Source organism: Tasmannia lanceolata, unplaced genomic scaffold, assembly GCF_043159265.1.
Source record: "Tasmannia lanceolata isolate RefF3 unplaced genomic scaffold, GAP_Taslan_0.1 ptg000005l, whole genome shotgun sequence".
NCBI lineage: Eukaryota > Viridiplantae > Streptophyta > Magnoliopsida > Canellales > Winteraceae > Tasmannia > Tasmannia lanceolata.
The window spans coordinates 5,226,106-5,236,571 of record NW_027518682.1 but is presented as its reverse complement, the minus strand read 5'-3'; the positions used below and the strand labels follow the sequence as shown (position 1 = coordinate 5,236,571).

Below are 10,466 nucleotides of genomic sequence, written 5' to 3'. Positions count from 1 at the left end.
GAACCCGACCTCAATCCTCTAGTTTCTCTTGTTCTTCTAGGATTATGTTTTTCTATTTGGCCCGAGATGAACCCGACTCAACCCGAATCCAATCCGACCTGATGTGGAGGTGGGTTGGGTTAGGGTTGAGAGAATGCTACCTCGGGTTGGCCTCAACCCGACCCGACTTGCATTACATTGTAAAAGGGGGTTCAGAAAATTCACCAGACAAGTAATCCTCATTGTCAATTCTAGGGGTATCAAATTGTGGTTTGCCGTGGATACTGGAAGAACGAATTGGCTATGACCGTCCGATCTAAGATTTGAGATACATGATGGAGCCCAAAATCTGTCTGATTTTCCTTTTAGCTGGTGATGGTTGATGTCAAAGGGCTCACATTCCATAACCGTCTGATCCGTGATCAGATGGTGTTGGAAATTTGAACGTCGATCAAGCACTGGATCATGGCCCTATTTGAGAGTATTAGTTAGAAATATTCTCTTCTCTGGGAATGATTCAGTTGGGTGCCCCATCACTGTAATACAGTAGAGCGAACCCACTATAGGGTAGTGAGTTTCGCCTATAATGATCCGAACCGTTCATTTGGTAGGCCTTGCTTTGGCTCTCCAAAGACCCAAAATCAGTGAGCAGGTCGGAAAAAAGCAGTTTTTGGCCGTCCTTGTCAACTATAAAAATACAGAGTATTAGATGTGAGGATTTAGTGATTGGCCTAATTTTTAAGTTATATGAGATTGAAAGTGAGGCCTATGAGGCGATGCAAATTGGTGTGCAAAGATTGGAGAAGGCTAATATACAAATCCAATTTAATCAATTCTCGATTGATCACTCGTCTTTAGCTATCTTAATTTGGTTTATCAAGTTTTGAAGTAACTTTCAGAAGAAGAACAAATCATGGAGGTTAGAGTGAAGCATTTTTTAGCAACTGAAGAAACTTTCACCTTCCAATCAGATTTAGTTCTATGCAACATGAAGAGCAGATGAATTTGTTTTCTTTTGTCACAATTATTGGTTACTATTCATCAAATTTGTATACAATGAATTTGCCATTAAATTGAAGTTGCCACAGAGTTGGGCCACTGACGAAAGAGGCGACTTGTGGAAAGGGCTACGTGGACAATCTCACCCCTCCACGCGGTGGCAACGTTTGAACCGCGAGATCTTCTCCGAGGGAACTTCATCGTCTTTGAAGGTACACCGGGGTTACCGAGATCTTCCCCGAGCGACATTTCCGCCCTCGTAGGAAACATTGGGATTACCACGCCCTAGATCTGATACCATTTGTAGGGACCCAGGGAGGGTGCCCAACTCCTAGTAAAGCCCATCCGCATCTATTACTTCTCCGATGTGGGATCATTGCTTTCATGTGGAACCCCCAACAATTCAGGAGTGATTTGAACTCTTTATTGAAGTTAGGGGTGCAAGTGTTGGGGAATTGGTATTATCCCAAATGCGACCCGATTCTATGGTAAAATATAGGGGTGCAACTCGGGTCGGGTTCAACCCGAACCCGTCGGCTTCAACCCGAAAAAAAGTTGAGCCAGGTTCAGGTTGAGTTTTCCCAACCCGGGTTGAGTTTTCCCAACCCGGGTTGAGTTCAGGTCAGTTCTGGGTGAGGGCATGGGCAACCAGACCAAAGTGAAATCCGATATTTTTAATCATTTTTTTCTATGAAGCTTAAAAACTCGGGTTGAACTCGGGTCGGGTAAGGTTCGAGTTGGAAAAAAAGGTTCCTCAAGTCAGGTTGGGTTGAACCTCGTTGGGTTGGAACTTGAGTCAGGTCGGGTTTGGATTGAGTAAATGGTTCCTCGGGTTAGCCTCAACCCTACCCAACCCGATGCGAGTTGCACCCCTAGCAAAATCTCACCTCGTATTCCCTAAAATCAACCTGAGTTGCACCCTAACCGGAGTTTTGTATGATAGTTCATAGTCCATATTGATTTGAATTTTTTTTCGAATATTGAGAAGTTAATTAGAATTAATCTCTGGATGAGCTGCATCAATGGAACTTGGTTTTGGCATGACTGATCTGCCATGTCTCTTGCTTATTCCTCTGTTGAGTAAATGGGCTGGGTCTAAGGATACTGCGATAACTGCAGCAGAGGATAAAATTTGTGTAAAGGAAAAAAGAAAGCTCTCTATTTATAGGCATGGTTAAGAGATGATTGTGATCTAACTGAACTTTGGTTGGTGGAGTTTGTAGCAATTACTGAAAGTGGTTTAGAAACTTCAACAACCAAGTAATCTTCACTATCCAATTCTTGGGGTATCAAATTGTGGTTTGCCATGAAATTTGGGATGCCAGATGCATGATTAAGCCCAAGATCTACGGATGGGTTATGATCGGCATGAGAATAAAAATTCCTAAGAAAACTTGAAATTTCGTAAAACTCGCCACTCGAGAACACATAAAAGTAAACTAGTATGAATGGGTGTAAAATGGTGGAACCCATACCATCAAAACATGAGGTTTAATACGGTGGACCCCACCCCAGGTTTGGGTAGAGTTGTTGGGCCCCACCCGTCAAAACCTAGGTGTAAAAATGGTTGTCCCCATCCCACAACAAGCATGTGTAAAATGGTGGCCCTGGCCCCCATCCCATCAGTAACATGAGGTGTAAAATGGTGTTCCCTATCCTATGCATGGATTTGGGTTGAGATGGTTGCCCACCAATTCAAAACATGAGTGGCCCCCACCATACGCATGAGTTTGGATTGAGATGGTTGGCCCACCCGATCAAGTATAAAATGTTGGGCCCCACCCCTGGCAAAAACAAACCATGAGGTAGAAAGAAAAGGTTTTCCCGTAAAAAAATTTCTTGGAATGAAAAGGTTAGCCCCAAATGGCTTTCGGTATCAAAATAGATAAGTCTAGAAAACTTAGGAAAAGTATACTTAAATTTGAATAGACTAGGGTTTAAGTTTCTCTATTTCTCACCGTCCAAGTCATAGTCCTAGATCAAGTTTCTCTCTACCTCTTCTGAGAATCAAGTTTTCTTCTTTTCCCCCTCCTATTCTTCTTTAAGCTTCCTTTATTTTCCATACGAATTGAGAAAGATGGCAACAACATCAGTGACATTTAAATCACAAGAGGAGGATCGAACGAAACTAAAATTGGTGGAAGCTCGTAAAGCTGGGCTTGTTCCAGCTGAGATTGATGAAGATGGAAAAGAAATCAGTCCTCATATTCCTCAATACTTGTCATCTGCACCTTGGTATCTTAATGCAGAAAGACCCAGTTTAAAACATCAAAGAAAATGGAAATCAGGGACCAACTAAACAAAGTCTTGGTATGATCGAGGTGCAAAATTTTATCAGGCTGATAAATATTGAAAGGGTGCTTGTGAAAACTGTGGTGCAATGACTCATACCGCAAAGTCATGCCCGGAGAGGCCACGTAAATTGGGAGCAAAATGGACTAATAAGCACATAGCACCGGATGAGAAAATTGAGACTTCTGAAAGAAAATTGAGACTTCTGAACTTGATTATGATGGAAAACATAACCGCTGGAATGGGTATGATATGGCCACTTATGCTCGTGAAATTGAGAGATATGAGGCAAGGGATGATGCCAGAAGGAAGTACCTGAAGGAACAACAGCAGAAAAAATTGGAGGAGAAAAACAATAACCAGGATGGTGAGGAAGATGAGGATTCATTGAAGGTTGACGAAGCAAAGGTGGATGAAAGCAAACAGATGGATTTCGCAAAGGTGGAAAAACGTGTGCGAACCACAGGTTGTGGAACCACAGGAACTGTAAGGAATTTACGTATTCGAGTGGACACAGCAAAATACCTTTTAAATCTTGATGTTAATTGTGCTCATTACAATCCAAAAACCCGGTCTATGCGTGAGGATCCTCTTCCAGACAGTGACCCGAATGAGAAGTTCTATGAAGGTGATAACCAGTATAGAGTCAGTGGAGAGGCATTGGAGTTTAAGCAACTCAATATCCACGCTTGGGAAGCTTTTGAGAAAGGAAATGATATTCATTTGCAAGCGGCTCCATCTCAAGCTGAGCTGATGTATGAGAATTATAAGAATATTAAAGAGAAATTGAAGTCCCGAGCAAAAGACACCATCATGGAGAAGTATGGCAATGCGGCTTCAGAAGAAGAAATTCCACGAGAAATTATCCTTGGACAAAGTGAGTTGGAGGTTGAATATGATCGTTCTGGTAGAATAACAAAGGGCCAGGAGATGTCCCTTCCAAGGAGTAAGTTCGAAGAAGATGTCTACATTAATAACCACATAACTGTTTGGGGTTCATGGTGGAAAGATCACCAATGGGGTTATAAGTGTTGCAAGCAGATGATTAGAAATAGCTACTGTACAGGCACTGCTGGAATTGAGGCTGTTGAAGCCACAAAAGACCTGATGAAGGCTAACATGGCTCGTAAAGAGGTTGCAGAAGAAAAGCCTAAACAAGACGAAGAGAAAAGGGTGGCTACTTGGGGTACCTATATACCGGATGACTTGGTCCTCAATAAGAAACTCCTTGTGGTAGCGCTCAAGAAGGAGGATGAGAGGAAGAGAGCAAAGAAAGATGAAAGGAAAAGAAAATACAATGTGAAATGGGATGATGAGGTTACTGTGAAGGACATGGAGGCATACAGAATGAAGAAAGCACACCATGACGATCCAATGAAAGATTTTCTGCATTGATAAGGATTCAGATTCGAAGAAGTATCCTTTGGTGCCAAGTGTTGGAGAGGTTCGAAACAAAACGTCCAACCCGGAAATGGGGGAGGACGTCCCTTGGTGGCAGGGTTAGCCCTTATAAATCAGCTATTGGGAACTTGATCATCTGCCTATTGTCCATGTAATGTTGTGAACACTAGATGAGATCATTTTTTATGTCACATTTTTTTCACATTTATAGGTTATGATTCAAATTTGTATACGTTGATTTATTTGAAAAAGATCACTGTTGAAGAATTGATAAAGCGGTTTGGATGCAAGGAAAAAATACTTCCTGACATTGTTTTGTTTTTAATTTTATTTTTGGACATATGTTATCAGACAAGGAAATTTTTTGTCTAAATCATGAAGTATGTTTATGTAGGAGAGAGTTTTTTTCCTCTTAATTTTAATTTTGGACAAAAGTAAAAAAGGCATCCTATGAGGCATAAGAAAAAAGAAGGGCGTTAAGAAGGTAGGAAATCAAACAGCTCCAACACCCCTCTAGAAACTAGCTGATCTCCTAGCATGCTTGAAAGATAAATTTGCTTCACCCACAATATCAAAGTCTCATAAAAAAATCTAGCAAACCGCCACGGGTGCACATGTAAACCCCTTGGCGATCGGATTACATTGAGGGAATCCTCTTCCACCACGATCTTATTCAAATCTTCATTTTCAAGGAGCTTTATTCCTTGGTAGACTGCACGCACTTCAGCCTTGCTTGAGTCTGCAACTCCGATGGAACCCGCAAATGCCCATCTCACTGCTCCAAGTTCATCTCTTAATACCCCTCCAATGCCAGATGGCCTTGGATTTCCAAGACTAGACCCATCAAAGTTTAACTTTAACATGCCATGTTTAGGAGGCTCCCACTTTTGCATAACCTCATAAGGGTGCAACTCGGGTCGGGTAGGGTTGGGTTGACTTTTCCCAACCCGGGTTGGGTTCGGGTCAGGGTCGGCTTGAGGGTTTGGCAACCCGACCCGAGTGAAACCCGACATTTTTTATGATTTTTTTTTAAGCTTAAAAACTCGGGTTGGGTCGGGTTCGGGTTTGAAAAAAGGGTTCCTCAGGTCGGGTCGGGTCAAACCTCGTCGGGTTGGAAATCGGGTCGGGTCGGGTTGGCCTCAACCCGACCCGAGTTGCACCCCTATAACCTTAGGATCCTATTCAGAGCTAAGACAAACCACCTTCCACCCGTTCCATAGGTCATAAGCAGACACAAACCTAAAACAAGGCAAGGCCTTAACCCTAGAGATTGTTAGAGCTATCACTTTGTTATAAGCCACTAACATGACAAACTCATTATTCTATAAATGTTAATCATAAGGTAGATGAAAGGAAAAAAATATTCAATATGGAAGAAAACATTGGATCAGATTATGCAAATTGAGGTAACATCCAGAGTGATGTGCTTCAGTTGGTAAGTGTTGGATCTGCACTTATAAACATGTCTGATATGTCTCGAGCAGTTTCAGATGATCGTGATCCGGAGACCATATAAAAACTTATTTCTAATATAAGGTTGAAAGTATATGTAGGTTGCTTCAACTTAAAAACTGGCAAGGGACAAGAACCCACATGTGCTCCGCTAAAACTAGAAATTGCGATCTTTAAATAACTTGAATTTAGAAAAGGATAGAAGTTCAAATCTGGAATAGAGCAAAAAGAAAAAAATATGAATTTGAATGCATCCAGCTATCTAGTTACCTGAAGCCATCTCTCGGAACCTCGCCTTCTTTTGTATGTGCGTACAGTATGTATCCCCTGCTTGCACCTCCAAGTGCGGATCCACCCTCCTTTGCTGGCTCCCAAGACCTGCTCTATTTTCCATGCCTTGTGCTTGGACTGGCTCTACAATACCGTTGCCAACCTTCCCGAGTCCCTGAATATGTCAAAAGTAAAGAACAAAGAAGACAACCCAACCCCAATTATGAAAATAGGGGTCTTGTCTGCCGACCAATTAGGTGTAGAAGAATATATGAATTTCTGCAGTGTCCATAAATAAATAAAACGAGCAGAGGGAAAATAAGAGGGAGAGAGATACCAAACCTTTTTGCCAGCCCATGTTGCGGAGCATCCGGTTTCCAACATTGCTCTCATCAATAGCTTTATCAGGGGTAATCACCTCATAACTCTGTTCAACTTCAATCCGTCCACGACCAACTCCTGGAGGAAAAGGCATCGCCCCCGTGTCCGACAAAGAACCCTTTAGGAACAGGCATCGCCCCCGCAAGTCCCGATCTTGACAAACAAGTAGTGGTAAACAAGCATTTCTCATAGGTTAATAAATCTTGAATGAGATCAAACAAACAAAACCATGAATTTGGCTGTGGGATGAATACATTTAGACAACAAACTAATGTTTTTCAACTATACTTAATAACTCGACAGTGTCCTACTTCCAGAAGGGTATGAATAGGTTATGCCCGTGATTTAAGGTATTTTTGTGTGTTTACATGGGGGAATTTTGCATCAAAGAAATGTCTGGTTTTGGGATTTTACCCATTTATAGAGTGAACACATCAAACATACCACATACAAATCCTAGCAATATAGGCATCATAACACGGGAATACGAGGTATAATGACCCATAATGGAAATCGTTACTGCTTACTTGGATCGCCAAGCCCAGGGTTCAATAAATCATCTCTAATAGATGAGGTTGATGATCCAGACAGGCTCCTTCTTTCGGCTGCACGGCCGCTATATGTTGTCTGAGTTTGTTCCCTGAAAGTAGTTGGTTGCCGCAGCATCTCAAAAAACCTCCGTTTGCCACTCCCATTAGCCACATGTTTGTACGAACCAAGTTCTGATGCATCTGTTCTGAAGGGAGTCAAAACAATGGCCATCTCAACATTTGCTGTTGTCCCTGCATTGTCTGTAACGGCAGTAGTAGCGGTAGCAATACCACCATCACCACCTGAAGACCCTGAAACTACTCTATCTGACTTAACCACCCCTCTCCCAGAGCCTCTAATGACACCCATTATAGTACCTCCTAAGCTATCACTAACGGGCCTCGGCTTAACCTGAGGATCCACATCTGCAGCTTGAGCAGCAACAGATGTAGTAGAGTTATTTCTGGCTCCACGACCTGCAGCTGTGGATGTAAAATCCGGCGTTCTTGTGGTGTTCTCTTTTGCGGTCACAACATCAAACTTTATCTTATTTTTCACAGATGCTCCCATGGCAGCATTGAAAGAATTGGTTGGTCTATCATCGGTTGAAACCAATGGCCAACCGTAATATAGCCTGACCTTCATGATTCCTTTGTTTCCACATTGTCAAGGCGTTACTCAACTTCTTCTCACTAGCTATAGTACTGCTCTTCGATGCCAGCCTTAACTCTTTCAATTTCTCCTTCTCTTTCTTCTCGGATGCTAATGCTGCCGTGGGAGCATCCTGCCGTGGGAGCATCCTGAACAGCATCTGGTAAAGAGTCCTTCTCGTTTGTTGATATTGTAGTAGGAGGTGCAGATTATTACTACTTCTCTGCTATTTGTGCCATCCGATATTTTGGAAGGTTTGTTGGTAGACTTTCCAGATGTCTTGTCACTCTGAGTCTGATCGGTAGGGATGTACTGCTGAATTTGGTGATCATAGGAACACCAGGTTCCATTTTTACCATCATAATAAAGACCTGCATTGAATAAAAGAATAAACAAAAATAAATAGCAAAGTGTAGCAGCAAACTTGGATAGATATCGGAATAGAAGTACACAGTTAACAACACCTAAATTTGGAAAAAAGGTTGAGCACCATTAAAAAAAAAACTAAAAAATAAAGGCAAAGTTAATTAATGGTAGGAATTTTATACCATGGGTTGCTGTGAATCATGAAAAGCTAACCGTACTCTCTCTCTCTCTCTCTCTCTCTCTCTCTCTCTCTCTCTCTCTCTCTCTGTTTTTTTAAGATAAAAAGCCAATCATATTCTAGAATTCAAATTATCTACTCCCATTAATACATAATAGCTCACCTTCTTCATGAAAATTTTCTAAAGGATTCATTAGCCGACGCCAACTAGTCTGGGACAAAGGCTTAGTTGAGTTGAGTTGAGTTGAGTTTATTAATACATAATAGCTATGGGATCACTACTTAACATTCTTCAATATAAATGCAGTTTTCTAGAAGCATGCAAGAACGAGTGTGTACCTGAGTTTGCATCGTAATAGAAGCCACAAGCAGCATTATAGAAATAGCCAGATGCCTCATCCCATACAAATCCAGATTGGGGAGCTGAACCACCTTTACTACCTTCTGGATTCTCATTGCTGCTATGCTCAGGTCCCCCATCAGACTGTTTTGCATCTGGATTGTATTCTTTAGGCTCCCATCTAACTGCATTGTACTGAAAGTACAACACAGTGCAAACTCATCAACTTTTATTTTTTATTCATTAAAAATTAAGGGCGATGATAAATTCACACCCCCCTGTAGGATAATTCACACCCCTTGTAACATGAATTGTGGCAGACTTTAACGCGGGTGCGAATCTATCATCGCCCAAAATTAATTATAGAACATTCTATGACCTATGATACAGATAACCAATGATGGCAAAAGTATCGCTCACGCATGACTTGCATAAGAATCATAGATGCAAGTTATTTTGAAGTATCAGTGCATCATAGTCTAGCCAGTAACAAATGTAAAGTTTTGAACAGAAGCAACATGTATATATAAAATGTAAAACCATATGGGTGTGTTATTAGCCGTAGGATCGTAACAGTTACGGACAAGGGAGTATATAAGCTAATCCCTTTGATTGTGAGAGTAATCTCACTGGAAAACACAGCTGAAAGCCCCCTTAACATTCATCCATTTGCATTTTAATCTTCTCTCCAACGTGGGTTATCATAAAATGTTAACAATAAGAATTTGTGTGCTCTACACTAAAAATATATGCTCAATGTGCAAAAAAAGAAAAGGAAAAAAAAAACTAGGGTTTGCTATGGCACTGAGGAGAAGAAGAAAAATGAAAAATATGGAAAAATCGTAGAAAAGGAGAAAAAAAAAACCTGTTTACTGCGTCTACTATTTCTTATTGCCTTTATCTTTGCGATTTTCCTTTCTTTCTTCGTCATCTTCCTCCTCGTCCCGACGAGTTTAGGGTTATAGGGTTTTGAGGAAGCCATTTCTGCTGCTTCAAGTGAGGTTGGAAGCTTCTATAGAGAGGGAAAAGTGCATTTTTTGTTTTTATTCATGCGGTGGCTGCTCTCACATGCAACAGCCCATCCGCGAGCCTTCTGCGATGGACGCTAGCAAATCCCCAAAAAAAAGTATATGGTATTGAACTCATGATCCAGACAGTTCTACGGCTACATGTTTCTCTTCCGCCTCTAACAAGAACTCATGGAGGAAAATTAGGGCAAAACAAGAAAATTAGGAGAGAGAGCGCCCCGCCCTTCAAAATAAGGGATAATTACATTTACACCCCCCTCTAGTTTCTGACACATCCACTTCCACCCCTATAGTTTAAAAAGTGACAAATACACTCCTGCAATTTGTTTAAGGTTTGCCCTCTCATTTGAAGGTTCGTCCATAGATTGAAGGGTTAGGATGATCCGATGGAGCTGATTTTTTGGTTCGGGTATGGGCCCACATTATTTGGATGATCCAAAGCGTTCATTTGATGGGTCCTGACATAGATAGGGTGCGTCCAAAAAATCAGGTCCATCGGATCATCCTAACCCTTCAATCTATGGACGAACCTTCAGCTGATGGGGCAAACCTTAAACAAATTAAAACTATAGGGGCGTATTTGTCACTTTTTAAACTA

At 41.5% G+C, this 10,466-nt stretch overlaps 2 pseudogenes across 1 annotated transcript; one reads left to right on the top strand and one right to left on the bottom strand.

The window, feature by feature from the left end:
- Positions 1 to 2,926: 2,926 nt before the first annotated feature.
- On the top strand, positions 2,927 to 5,039 carry LOC143877203 (pre-mRNA-splicing factor SLU7 pseudogene; annotated as a pseudogene).
- A 918-nt stretch (positions 5,040 to 5,957) lies between these two features.
- LOC143877204 (SUPPRESSOR OF ABI3-5-like) lies at positions 5,958 to 10,084 on the bottom strand (annotated as a pseudogene). The gene is made up of 5 exons (XR_013250571.1): positions 9,706 to 10,084; positions 8,840 to 9,035; positions 7,302 to 8,327; positions 6,736 to 6,927; positions 5,958 to 6,568 (listed from the first exon to the last, which is right to left on the bottom strand). The product of XR_013250571.1 is annotated as an SUPPRESSOR OF ABI3-5-like (transcript).
- Positions 10,085 to 10,466: the final 382 nt, after the last annotated feature.